Here is a 15,160-nt window from a genome sequence, read left to right as displayed (position 1 = left end):
TCGAGTTTTCTTGATAATGAGAGGACAGGTCACACATAGCCAACAAGATGCTTGTCAGTTGTTCAGTTACCGTTAAGCCTCTGTTGTCTAAACACTTAATGCAATATTTTTGTTAAAACCCATGAATTAAAGCCTAAAATCTGCAATTCATCCACATCTTGATTGCTGATTTAAAATCAGCTGCAGCAGTGTGCAGAGGCAAACTCACAAGAAAAACAAGAAAAAAAACGATGCCATGGTCTAAAAATGTCTTTTACGGTTAGGTCTATACAATGCAAAGATTAAATAACTGGCAAATCAGTGTTGTGGGGTTCAATATGCAGTACATTTAGTTCTCTGTAGATATTTCTCTTTCATAGACATCCAGCTGTGTTATTGAGACTCAAAAACTATCATTTCCTACTCATCTTAGGACAGTAAGTAGTTGACACAGAACAGCAACATCTGAACAAATGACTAACTAAAAGAAATGTCAAACACATATGCTGTGTCTCAAGTCACTTTCTACCATAATCTCATTTGGTATTTGCATGTTGGTATTTGGTGTTATATTAGAAGTCAGTGTACTTGTCAAGAGTAAAAAGTTGAGTGTGGAATGCTGCACGCGGCTCACCTCCAATAGCCACCATCTGGGTTTCATTGCAAAAAGGGAAAGACTGCCAAACAATTTTCAACAGTAGAAGGTCACGTCATCAGCATCACACATTACCTGATGTGACATTGTTTAGAGTTTACTTGTTATGTTAATTTATGCAGTGTATTGTCTGGTTAGAGATCATTTTCTTCACAAAACACAAAAGCTAGTAGGGGTGGGCAACATAGCCTTAAAATATATCACTTTAAGGAAATTTGTGATATTGATGGGTAGTACGGGAGGTAGCACTGTTGCCTCACAGAAAAAAGATCCTGAGTTTGACTCCAGGGGTGTTTGGCCAGGGTCTTTCTGTGTAGGATTTGCACGTTCTTAATGTATTTGTGTAGGTTTCTTCCTCCCAGAGTCCAAACACATGCACTTATTGGAGTTAGATTAATTGGTGATTCCAAATTGCCCATAGATATGAATGTGAGAGCGAATGGCTGTCTGTCTCTCTGTTAGCCCTGCCACAGGCTAGTGACCCGTCCAGGGTGTATGTTAGCTGAGACAGCCTCCAGCACCCCTCCAACCCAGATAAGCGGAACAGAATGGATGGATATTTATGACCATGTAGAACAAAAACTATTATATCTGTCAGTTCAGTCAGCATGTTTTTATAAGTGCAAGTAAACTAAGGACATTTTCCATCCTTCTTTTATATTAGCTACTGTCACTGATGACAGACTACCTAATTCAAAATCTGACCTGCAATAAGATGCCAGGAACTCCAGCAATGCACAGTACAATATGGTGACAAAGCATATGACAAATGTAATCACAACAGTAAGCCTGGTAGTGTTTTCTCTGAACATTTTAAGTAAAAGTATAACATAACTGCTTAATGCTTTAGTCACTTCACCTTGTAAACTGCACAACAGCTGCGTACAAAAGCTGTACAATAGTATCACAGAATCAAACTGGAATTGAAAATGTTTTCCACCTGGAATGTTGTATCTTGGGTTGAGCTTTCTAACAACAGGTCCTTTTTAGTGCCATGTGACAGCATCAGTAACTTCATTGCACCGTTTCCTCTTCCTGACATATGACGTAGTGAGTACTCCAAAAATGCTCAGTTGAGTCATTTGTTTAGTTTTGAGTCTCTCATCACCAGCTGCTTTTATTTTCTGTTTTTATCCCTTGGGTGAAAAACATTTGCTGTTTCCACCATTAGCAGAAATTGTTTTGCCTTGTTGGAAGTTACTGAAGTAGCTCCCTTATCAGGTACTAAATTGTAGCAGGAGACTGACATGATGCTCTTGCTCTCAGACATGATTGGGCTTGCATTATTGTACGATCTAGGGAATGTAGAGGAATAACGTCAGTGTGTCTGTAATACTGTGAGATGCCATTAAAACATTAATACAAGTTACAATATTGATAATGGGCAGTGTCATATGGCTAGCACAGTCAAATATTATTTCATGAGACGACACTACAGTGTGGAAAATCACATGCTACACAATTATATGCTAAGTGTATATGGTCTGCTATTAATTCACTTTTTCTTTTAGCTAAGACGAACTCTCTTTTCCCTTTGCCTGTATTTCAATTTCAGCCACAAGGAAAAGTTAGCTACTGTATAATATGTAGGCTCAGTGTTTTGGGCTGCAACTCTTCCTTCACGGGTCTGCCTGTGCTCGATCAGCCGCCATTTATTACCCCGGAAATCAGCATGTCATGGCTGATGTGTCGGTAACGAAAACAGATGCAGGTTAATTGTTGCTGTAACCAACACCTTTATCTGCCAGCAGCGGTATTAGGCAACACACCCTTACTCTGACTCTCCCCTTTCTTTCATTAGAAGCCTTGAAGTGGATTGATTCTCTCCGTCTCTCTTCAGCAGAAGTAGAGGAGGGCGTTGATTCCCTCGCAGCTCAGGCGAGACCAGCCGCTGTGTTGCTCGGCAAGAGGCAGAGGTATAGTTGAGCGAGAGAGAGGTCACCGATATGATTATCCCCTAGTGTCAATACAAAAGGGAGACGTGAGAAAGGTCCCCGCTGAGCTGGAAAATGAATGACTTTGACCTCATCAAACCTGCGGAAGCATCTCCACTTCCTAATTAAGATTGAGTGGAACAAAGTCATCAGTGTACAGGACCGGCCATCTTAGCTGAAGCTAATCAAGCGTACTACACTGCTCTTTGTATTTATCACAAATTTCTGTCCAGGACAGGAATGAAAAGGGGTGATGTAGATGGCAACATTTTTTAACTGTGATAACGCCACCTTTTCAGTAACAACACTTTATACTGTGCTTTTATCTTTTGTATGAGAACCACTGCAATAGCGAGTGCACTTGGAGCATGTGCCCATTTCACCCACCTGGTAAGCGAATGATGTCCCAATAACAGCCTCGTTATTCCCAATTAAACTCTCTACCATCCATCACAAACTGCCACTGTAAACCAAGCATAGGGCCATTATTGGCTCCCATTAATACTGTATATACAAGCAGATGGCGAAGGAGGGAGGACCGTGTGTATTTGTATGAGAAAGAACAAGAGAGGGTGTAAAACTACATAATCCAACTCGATATCTGTTTAAATATTCCAGAGTTTGCAAAGCCAAACATTTTGATTTATAACACAGATGCACATAAAGCCACATTATAATATGCACTGAGTAATTAGTTCAACAAATAGCCTGTCATCATCCGTGTGCCAGCAGCCACAGAGAGTGAGGTCTCTCCCCTTGGTTAGGAAGGCAAAATTCCCTGGCTGAAAGCTCATACAACACCATCACCCTCCCTTCGACACCTTTTAGAAGCTCTCAGTGGGTGTCTTGCTTTCACCTCTGCAGATATGTAGTAATCACACTTCCAGCGCCAAAGTGCACCGCCGCAGCCAAGAGACACTACCGCTGCCCAGCCTTATCAGAGGGAGAAACATGGATGACCCTGATCACACGAGGAACTCAGTCATCCTCGAGGAAGGTGTCCTCTTTACAAGGTGTTCTGTATGAGTAATGGGGATATTGAAAGCTCGATCTGATTATCATAACCCTTCTATGCGTTCCCACTGCCTAAAAAAAAATAAAAATAACAGGAACCGTGTCAAAGCTGCAGTCAGATGACAGCTACAGCAACACAGTGCCCAAGGCAGCCACCGGTCCGTTCTTTTCGTTCGCTTTTCTGAAGGTCAATCTTCAGCTGCCCTCCACGTGGCTGCAGTCCTGTTTACCTCTCTCCAAAAGCCAATTACAACGCTGCAGTGCTGTGCCAGTCAAAGCTGTTACATTTCACACACAGACACATGTAGGCTTGCATCTACACAGATGCGCCGTGCACACCCACTCACACAGACAAACACCTGCAGCAGCTACTCTTCTTAGCTGCAGCAGAAGGCATGGATAATGCCTTTTGACCTGTCTGTGGTGAAATATATCGATGTGTACACATAGAACGATTATTTAGAGCTCAGGCACATCATGAAGTAAGTTAGTGAGTGAGTGCATGAAAAACGATGGTTTATTTACCATGGGGTTTTATATTGGGTTGAATGTGAGATGATTATAAACCTGTCTTCATTATCTGAAAAATGGAGAGGCCTTGCTAATGTTTGCTGATTTATTCTATAACCTCGAGGGTTTAGTTCTTGATTTATGTTAGTCAATGACAGCTTGTGTAATCATACAAGTGTTGGTAAAATAGTGATGGATGGCAGGTTGCTGTCCTCAGCAGTACTTTGGCTTTTACCTATTACACTGAATGATGGAAGCTTTAAATGAGGGTGGAAATCCTTATGGGGTTTATCTTTTTCAGATCGTACCTGCTTAGATTGAAGAAATTTCGTCATTTTATTATAATTTCCAGCATTTTGAATGCGATTGAATCAGCTGCGTTCAGTTATAAGCTGTGTGATAATGGCCAAAACTCAGATTAGTGTTCTTCTCTGCCATCTACAGACAGTGAAAGGGAGTGCCAGACTGCCAGATGAGCATCTGAAAAGATCCAGATTGCACTGTGTGGGTTTATTTTTTTTTAAATACTTTAGCCTCCTTTGCGTGTTCATATCTGACATCCAAGTAGTCTCTATATATTGCATGTTGTTTTATGTTATTTAATATTAAATGTGGGTATGAATCAAGACAAGCAATTTCTCTGATATTCTGTAGCATCCAGCAGAAGTAGGGCAGCAAATGATTTCACATTTTCAAACCAGATGACCACCATCTGCTATTTGTGGAGTTGTTGCTGTAGGAAGCACAAAGCAAATGCACAGCTTTCTGTCAGTTTTAATGAACAATGTTCTGTTTTGCAGCTTTTCTGTCATCGAGCTCCAGGTAACCTTGGATGGAAATTTCTGAGGCATTATGATGAACACAAACAAGAAGGGAGTATTTGCTGCATTCAAGAAGAGTGTCATAAAACAGCAAGTAATAATAAAGAAAAATGCGCCTTTATTAAAGTAAGCGGCTGTAATAACCTTCCCATGATTTCAGAACAATTAAAACAGATCACTATATGACCAAGAGAGCATTTAAAAGAGATGAAAAGAAAGAGGTAAAGTACCCCTGTGTGTGTGTTGGCTGCAGCAGTGTAAACAGGTCTCGCTCTACCTACGCAAACGGAGAGAAAGAGCCCCGGGGTGGAGCAGAGACGACGGGCTCCATCTGGTGCCTGGGCAGCCAATGAAAAGAATAGAGTACTGGGGGAGCCAGGAAGAAGGGGAACATCATGAAAAGCTCCAATTGGATTTGTCGTCCAGTTCATTGGCACCGGCTGCAAGGTGGCTAACGAGGTAGGTGGCTTAACAGGAAGGAAAGGTATCATCTGCTGCATCAACACTACATGCAAATGTTGCTTTTTCTGATGTGTCTTTTTTAAATGCTTCAAAAAAATACAAGTGGAACTGGGTATCTAGAAAACAATTAGGGCTTCTGCACAGCGCTTGGGCTTGTTCGTTCCTTAAAAATGAGCACCCTCTAGCTACTTTCTTCCCATGGGGAGACAGAGCGTAATATGTGCTCCGTGCGCTGCGCTCCTGAAGCATTATGGGAGAGGAAACGATCGTAAGCAGAGAGCCATCTGCTTTGCCACTTGCCATGTCTGCCCATGCCAATACCTCTTGCTTCCTTCTATTTCTCAGGTGGGGAGTGAAGTGGATCCACACTGTCTGTGGACACACACGTTCACACTAAAGGATCCTTGAACTTGAAAGTAACAGATGTGCCAACGCAGATCCTACATGTGGAGGAATCCCACTTTTTTTTTCTTTTGGGGTGTGTGTTTGTGTGTTCACACATCTGGCACATTCTTTTATGCATTATTCTCTGGTGTAATCAACAGCTGGAGGTGATGAGAGTGCGGCGTGTTATAGATAGATTCTTCCTCATTGATAAGAGAGGTGACAGACACAAAATACCAACTGCATTTTTCTTAACAACCAGTCTGTTTTCATTTTATCAGCGCAGGAGTGCAGCAGAGACAGGCCCCAGTGTCCTTGACAGTGGTGACACTGAAGAGATGGATGTACAGGCGGTCAAAGGAAAGTCATTTATTTCCGTTGACCCACTCGGTCAAGTGGATTGAAGCTGAGCCTTTTGATTTGGCTTTTACTTTGCCTTTTTCCCCCCACAGATTCCACACTGCTCCTGCAATTACTGCAAACAGAGAAGGTGATGGGTCTAAGATTTTGTCCAGATAAAAGAGTCAGGACCCTATCTCTCCTGTTGACACCATTAAGCCATCACTGAGAACTAGAAGCTGTAGGGGAGGGTGGCACTGAGGAGCTGTCAATCAAAGCTTACCACCCAGTTCTTGTTTAAAACCATCTGCCACTGAACTCCCACTGGCCTCTTTGTATCTGATCCTAAAACCAGCCACAGCGGGCTGATGGTCTTCATCACTGGGAGGAATATTCACCACTTACTGTCTTATCAAATGCAGGGACTGCAGAAATGCACATATTCTTGGATTGGGGTAGTGGGTGGAAAGCGCTTTAGGGTTATTTATCAAACCAGGCAGCACTGACTGCCAGCACCAGAATAACGAGAAAAAAAGAAAAAAAAAAGCTGTTCCAAATAGCAGTCGTCCAACTGAGCAAGCTAAAACAACTGCAATCCAGCTGTCACACTTTAAAAATGCATATGGATGGAGGACGGTCATGTGAAAAGGTGCGGTTAATTTTGAGTGAAAAGCTCTGGAGCATGACGTTGGTGTTCGTTTGTTTGTTTTTGCAGCTTTTCAACTGTTTCAGGCTAAAAAGTGATATGCAATTTAGTCACTCCAGCACAAGTTCAACCCTAATCCAACTTCAGTGTCAGACAGCGCACCTAAATCTCTTCATGGTGGGACTTATCAAACAATAACAGACACTTTGCAGATCCATTTATAGCTGTAAGAGATGAATATTGTGTTGTGACTTCAGGGAGGTTGCGGCACATGTGTCAACTTGTTGTAATACCCTAATACTTGATCTATTGCATAAATGTATGAGGGGTTGTCACCAGCATTTTATTTTCACATTTTGTTCAAGGGCTTGTGAGAAGATTATGTTGAAAATTGAATCGCCGATTACACTTGAATTCATCTAATTCCACCTCAGGTGACAATTTGGGGCTGAGAAACTGAAATAAAACAGAAATCTCAGAAAACGTCCTAAGACAGCTGTCTCAAATCACAGCAAAACACCCACTTTTTCCTTTCACATGGAATCGCTCCATTCATTGGTGCTTTTCTATTTAAAGTTGTCTCTGTTTGGAGTTGTCATAGTCATAGAAACTAAAGTTGCACAGAACACTTTGGTGTTTGAAACGGTATTAGAAATGTCTGTTTTTATATCAGCATGGGTGGTCATGGATTCTCTGTAACATTTCTGACTCCTGCTCAACAAAAACATCAAAGTGCATGAGCAGTTTAAATTTCTGTACAAACAAGTGTCTTTCAAAGAAAGCACCATCTGCTGAGTAAAATTAAACAGCCAAGACAGTTACATGAGTTACAAATTATCACGTTCCGTTTTATTTATATTTTGCACAGCATCCCTGCTCTTTTAAAAATAGGCTTGTACAGTTTACAATGAATAGCTATAGTTAAATGACAAAGCTAATGCTATTGTCCTTGTTTTCTTATTGTAAATGCCAGCCCTTTTAATTTCTTTTTTGTCACCATAGCAGCATTATTCTTCGGGTGACAGTATAGGTTGGTTGGTTCTACTGAAATATCCCATTATTGTATTCTCATGAAATTTAATGCATTATTTTTTTCGGATTATCATTGCTACTTGGGTGATCCCTTAACTTGCTATTCAAGGAGCTGCTGCTTCTTCTCACGTTTTAAGGTACACTTAGGGTATGAGGAAAAACAGCACCTAGTAAACATGGTGGCACAAGGGTTAGCACTCTTGCCTCACAGGAAAGAAGATCCTGGTTCAAGTTTGCATGTTCTCTTTCTTTCTCCACACTTCTGCATGTTTGATTTGGTAGATTTTTACTGGATGGATTAGAGTGATGTAAATCTAATTAAGCAGTCTTTTATGAATGACAACTCATCCATAATTCATGTCCAACAACAGATTATAATCTGGGCCTTAAAGTTGTGCGTGTAGTTGTTTTGATGGTTACTGTACCAGATACAAGTCACTGACCTGAAGCTCAAAACTTAAAACTTAGCACTTCACTCTTTGGCCTAAACATGGACTCCAAAATGTTTACATGACCAAAATGCTAACACTAACCAGAAAACATAAAATAAATCATGATGGCTTTGTCCATTTTTATATAAAGTCTGCTTTTTTTTTCCTTCTTCCTCGAAGATATGACCTCACTTCCCAGTATTGGACTCTTGATAGACAAGCCATTAGAAAGTAAAGATAAATGAGTGACAGGTTCTCTCCGTCTCCTATGAGCTGCACCTGTGTGGACAAACCTCATACAGACTGTTTGCTCCTTGATTTCAAATCAAAACCAATATTCCATGTTTTCTTGTAACTGCAGTATTTTAGAGAACATTTGAGGCATGAGATGTGGCATGCTGTTGCTGAATCTGGCTTTAGGTTAGATCAACATCTGCAAGTTTTGCACTTTATGCAAATGGGGAGTGGATGACTTAACATTTTGTCATTGGAAATATAGTGCTACCAGAGTGAACAGCCATGAGAAACAATGAATGTGAAGCGTGGAGTGATAGCATATGATAGCATAGCTAATGACCTAAATATTCATTTAACTATAGTCTTTGATACAGTCTTTCATATTGGCCATTGTACTCAAAAACACATAAATAAGCCATGCAATTACAGTGTGTGATGTGCCAGTGCATTACTATAAACATAGACACAGTAGTTTAATTTGAGTCAAAAACACATACCCCGTCTTGCAGTAAATAGCTGTAAAAACAGAGAGTTTTGGGAGATAAACACATTTTTGCTGATCTTTTCCTGTGATTTGTTGAGCAAAAGGGAAACATTGAATGGTATCATATCCCTTGAATAAACATCTTGCCATGGTTTGACCCCATGCAACCACACACTTGCACACACAGGTTCTTCTTTTTTTTTTTTCAGCTGATTACTACAAGAACAAAAATAAAAGGGCTTAGATGTGTGTTCCAAGCTAGAACACCTTTTCATGATGAAAGGCAGAGTGAAAGCGAGAGAAATGAGACCATCTAAATACCGTTGCTGGTAAAGGAGTCAGAGCAATATGGCATAGGATGAGCCTCTCCATCTCTTGTGTAATGAAGAATGACTGAGAGGGATTGCATAGGCCAAAAGCATCTGAAGACGGGGCCATTGCTATGCACAGAGCATTACATTTCAGACTGAGCAAGTTGAGACCTACAGCGCGTGAGGTTAGATTGCAAAAAGACGAGAGGAGCGGGAGGTTAAATGTCTCTCCTCTCAGTCTTTATCTCCTAAATGACATGGCTCATTCATACAAGCAGCTCTCATTCAAGGACACTAGCAGGACTTGTGAAAGAAAAGAGCACACTTGGATAGAAATCTCGTGAAGGCATTGAAAGACTTAACAGAAAGCGGCAAACAGCTGGCAGTATTGGTAAAATTGCATTTAATTAAAGACAAAATCTTCATTACAGTCTAATAACAGGACAGGGGGAGCAGTTTTCTTCATGGGTTGAAGAAATGTAGTTCCTATTGGGGTTCTTCACAGAAAAGATTTGGAAAGCAATACATTTAAAAGTCATTTTAATTCTAACTCAGATTCTTCAAAACAATTGGCAAATGTATGAGACTTTCAGTTTGCACAGTTGGTAACATAAAACTCAGCTCTCTGGGCGCTTTTGCATTTCACACTAAATAAGTGCTGATAAGCTAATAAAGACCATAGCAAAATGAAATTCATAAGAGCTAGTGTGGATAAGAAAGAATGCTTGTAATCTATGAATATCAGGCTTATGGCTTCATAAACCTATGAGCAGGCATACCTGTGTGTAGTGTTTGGAAGTGTTTGATATGGTACAGTCCCGGAGGAGCTACAGCAAGTCACTGGCTTGTTATATAGAGGAATAACTAAATGCATGCTGGCTGCAGGCCTTTCTCTTCTACAGATTTCAATCGTGGTAACCAGAATCATTTATTCACATCAAGAGGCTGCTTTGTAAACTACCCAAAGGGGATGCATTTGACAGTGAGTTTATTCAGTCATAATACATTCCAACAGATGCTTTCACAATAAGTGGATTTGTGTTTTTTTCCTAAACCTGCCTATAGCAAGGTGTTCTTAAGCACATCTGTGGTTGAAAACTTTCCTACACAATTTCCACGAGTAGTTGTAATATGACATTTTTTCCTTGATTAGAAGTCCTTTACGGTAAAATGATTCCATTCATTGTAAGAGGTAGAGAAATAATTAAGGCCAAATTCACTAAGGATTTCTCTTCTAATTGGCCATATGGACTGGAAAGAAAAGTTTTAATTTTTTCTTTTGTCTTTCAAAGCAGATGTCCAGGGTCTTAGACTTTTGGCTTTAGCTACTCAGTCATCTCTCCCCTGGTGATTCCAGCCATAATTACTATTCCACGTATTATGCTATTTTAGTCCATACTAAGGTTAGAAAGTTAAGTACAGTCACAGTTTCCATTGGTGCTTCCAGGTGTATTTACTTGTCAACAGGCTGCTCTGAAGAGGAATTCTGTACGCAGATGTTAGTGTGATGTACTAAAATGTCAGACACCACCTATCCTTGCTGCTCTTTCACCACTTTGTATTCAAGTCAATCAAAAGTTACCCACAATATAAATATATACCATGTTATATATGTGGCAGTAGCTTGGGCTAGAGTTGTCAGGGTTCTAACCACAGCCAACTAAACAATTACCAGATACTTGACATCAAAAACGTGTTTTTACTCATTTATTTAGGCTTGCAGTCTCTCTTGCTGTCTGTTTGATCTGGTACAGTGGAATCCCTGTATAACAAACCAGTAAGTCATTACTGCAGCAGCCCAATCCAGTCAGGTGGTAAGCTCCAAGAGATGCCAGTAGAGAAGTGCCAAAAGGCCACTTGAGATTGGCTCTAAAGGCAAGTCATTACCCATTATATATATATACATATAGCTGTCAGAGTTCTTGTTGCTTCTACAATTTCTGTAACCCAGGACATACTGTAACTGCACTAATTCCCCCAACCAGTATGGCCACAAACCTCCCTGATGCAGTCTATTTTTAGTTATGATGTAATTTGCTGTTTTGTTTCCTGTGGCTTACCACAGCACCTGGTCACAAATTGCCAGGGCTCCCTGCATCCCTCCTTGAGGAAAACATAAGTACTCTATTATAGTACTGTTGCCACATATTTTTATATAGGCTGGAACTCCATGGTATTTTTACATTGTGGGCAGAATGCCCATGCAGCAGACTGTTGTTTTGAATGTTTTTAACTATAATTTTGGCTTGTAAAACAGATTAAGGGAGTATGAAGGGCCCATGTGATCCTTCTATAACTGCTCAGAGAATGCCACAAGCAAGACCTGAATAGAGATTAGTCCCATTTCTTCGTCTTTGATGTAGGGATTCAGAGCCAAGCCAGCATTTTAAATGACTGTCACCTGCTGTGCTGCTGTATTTCCCCCAGGGATTCTGTGATCATTGACAGGTTGCTGCAAATCAGTGAGACACTTGACTATTTCTCAATGACAGAACTGCTAAAGGGACGTTGGTCTTTTTATGTATCTGTCTTTCTGCATGGATCACAGTAAGATTATTGGGTGTCCAGCATAAACACATGTATACTGTGCTGATAGCACAGTGTTCAACAAAGTGTCAAGCCTTATACAAAAATCAGTATTGATTCTTTTCATTGGTCTAACCAGCGATTCACAGGGACAAGTTGTGCACATGTTGGCAACTCAGTCACATCTTCTTTGCTTATTTCCCTAATAAAATTATGCAAATCAGGTTGTGGTGCAAACAAGCCCTGAAAAGTGCAAGCAAATGTCTCCTTCATTACCAATTACAAGTGCAAATTGCCTCAGCTTTAAAATTAATCCACCAAGGCTGACACCTTTGCACCCCAAAGCCTCTTTACAAATGAAGCATTCTCTGATCTTATCTGAATTCCTAGGATGGGAAAACTGCTCTGATGCTTACCTGACTTGCTGGTGACAATACAGCATCTTGGCAGCAATGGTTGGAACATTTCTGAAAGGGGAAAAAGTCACTGTCAGAAGTCTAAGAAGTGTGGGTGGTAAGTGGATTAGACACAATCCGAATTTGCCAAACCTTGATTTAAAATTACTATTAAGCAGAAAAAATGAGGAGATTTACATGTAATCTACATACACTTATGGGCTACTTTGTTAGGTACACCTGTTCAACTGCTCATTTTCCAAAAAATACCTAATCAGCCAATCATATGGCAACAAGTCAGGCATGTAGACATGGATGTATAATAATGTTTTTATGTAAATATTAGACAACATGGCATTCACTTTACACACCATTGCTGTGAAAACCAAAAAAGGTTCCACACTGAATTGGCAGGTTCGTGATCTTACTGAATTATTCCCTGATATTCATGAAAATGCAGTTATCGCTTACTTTCAGTATTTTCCAACATTTTAAGATTATCTCTTCATCAGTAGCTTTTAATAATGGTGATACTGGGGGTTTATCTAGAGAATATGAAATTTTATCTAACCAATATTATCTTAGTCCTTATTTCATTTCGAGTGGCAATATGATATCATCATCAATATCATGAAGTTGCCAACAATTAAAACCAAACCTTTTCTCTGTGATTGTGTTTGAGTTGACATGTGCATGTTTAGTTTCCTTGCATTTTAAATGCGTTGTGCAGCATGATCATAGAAAATACATCGAAATTTGTCAAAATTTCATTTTCAGCAACTAAGGAAGGATTGTATTGGTGTGGGCACTAAAACACGAACACAGTGGCACTTAACACAGATTTAGAAAGTCGTGTCAGTTTCACAGACAGAAGCTGATGTTTGTTCTTTGTGTGCATTTGAGGTCCGTAACAAGACTGCAGTGAGAAAGGGAAATCCAGTAAAATGGCCAAAATTGGCATCAGATATGATTTTTAATTTTTGTGGATGGACTTGTGTCTTTTTGTGTTCAGTGGAAGGGAGCATAGAGGTATTTGGGCAGACAAAGTATTGCTTCCTTAAAGGTGAGGGTTAGTTTGGAGGCAGAGTCGGGGTCTTAGATAATAATATCAAATTCAATTCATTTTTATTTATATAGCGCCAAATCACAACAACAGTTGCAAAACATCAAAGATACAAGAATATGTACATTGTTTTTTTCTTGTTGTCTTTGGCTTGTGTCCTTTGTGATTCCTTGCCCAGTGTTTTTATTGTTTACTCCCCCCTCTGTTATTTAATCCTGTGTAATTGTAGGATGCATGCTTCTCATGCTTCTCGTGCTCATTTTAGGTGTCTTTGTTAGACTTTTTTGTTTTAGTTTTCATCAAACAATATAGACTTAATTTTGTTCATTCTACATTTGACTTCTTTGTTTTGACCGTGACATTTGTGTTAGTGGAATAGGACAATATTACATCAGTTGTGCCAATTGTATACTCACAGTCATTGATCCAAATACAGCATTTCAGAAAACGACTGCTGCTATATTTGGGGGAGTGGGATTTTGTGTTTGTGTTTATTTTTTGTTTGCTTTTTTTAGTTGCTGTTGGGTTTGTTTGTTTTTGTAGCAACATGTCCTTAGCCATTATTCACACAAGCTGCAAAGACAAGTATATTGTTTTACATCCTGACCAAGTGCAAAGAAGTCCAGCAACAGTCGATCCAGTTTGCAATGACTGTGGGTTTTCCACTCCTGACTATGCATTTGCATAATGGAATTATGGGCTCAGCCATGCTATGTCTTTAGTGGACCATTAGGCAGGCCTTTACTGGATTGTAATTAGTGGCTTCTGCCCTTCACCTTCATTAGCATGCAAATGAAAACTCTGAACACCAAGAAATATTTGGCACATTGAGAGAAAAATGCCAAAGTGATTAACAGGCAATTCTGAAGTGGAATTGTCTATTTCTATCTATCACAGTTTAGAGTGCTTGAAATGAGACATTGCAAAGTGGTTAAGTACTAACAGGTTGATCTGCACAAGCATTTCAAGTGAACTGTGATGACATGACTGGGAGTTCATTTTGATCAAAGAATATTTATGCATAATCGGAGAAAAATCGACCAGCTGTTCTGCCTAGATACAATATAGTCCCCCAGTTCATGCTATTCTATTTCTGATGCGTCCCCATTGTGCAATATACATTTCTGCTACTCCTTTCTTCTATTCCATTTACACCCATGTGATCCCACTAGATATTTTTTAACCCCACTGTACTTGAACTTATAAACCATCTACTAGCATTTGCAATTCTAATGCTCTCATTTGAATTAAGCACTGATTACCATGAATACAATTGAACTTTCAAGACATGTCAGACAAGACCCTGCCAAAAGAAGCTCTCGGCACATACACATTAATCACAGGAGATGGCCACTAGGCTGGCAAGTCAGAACATCCTTTCAAAGGTGTCACATGCCAGAGAGGGGTGAATCCTGGTGGCTGCTCTTCTTTTGTTAACCCTGTCTAATTAAGAATCCCATGCTAAGACAGGGAGATACACTGAAATAAAGTTTTCTAGTGAAATGATGTGAACTGCTGTCCCACAGCTAAAAACAAGGAACATTTATGTTTACCAAAAGACAAAATTATGTTTGATTTAGTAGAATATACATGATACAATGTAAATAGGCAAATCATTGTAATTGTAAATTTCATAAGTTAGTATTACACCCTTGTTATATTAAAGTTACTTTAATATCAAATTATGTTAAAGTAGCTTTATTTGTACTTGTACTTGTAATTCTACAAATATTTGTTCTCACTTTTAAATTTTCTGTTCTCCAATACACCACACATTTACAGGAACATAATTTTATTAATATTTAAAATAAAATAAAAAACTGAACTAGAACATTGCCTTAATCTCTACCTACTGACATTTACTTCTTGAAAACATAAAAATGACATTAAATGTCACCAAGAATTCTCAAAACAACTGAGAGATAATGATTACATGA

This window comes from Aulonocara stuartgranti (genome assembly GCF_965226115.1).
Source record: "Aulonocara stuartgranti genome assembly, chromosome: 1".
Classification (NCBI taxonomy): domain Eukaryota; kingdom Metazoa; phylum Chordata; class Actinopteri; order Cichliformes; family Cichlidae; genus Aulonocara; species Aulonocara stuartgranti.
This window is presented reverse-complemented; position numbering follows the sequence as displayed.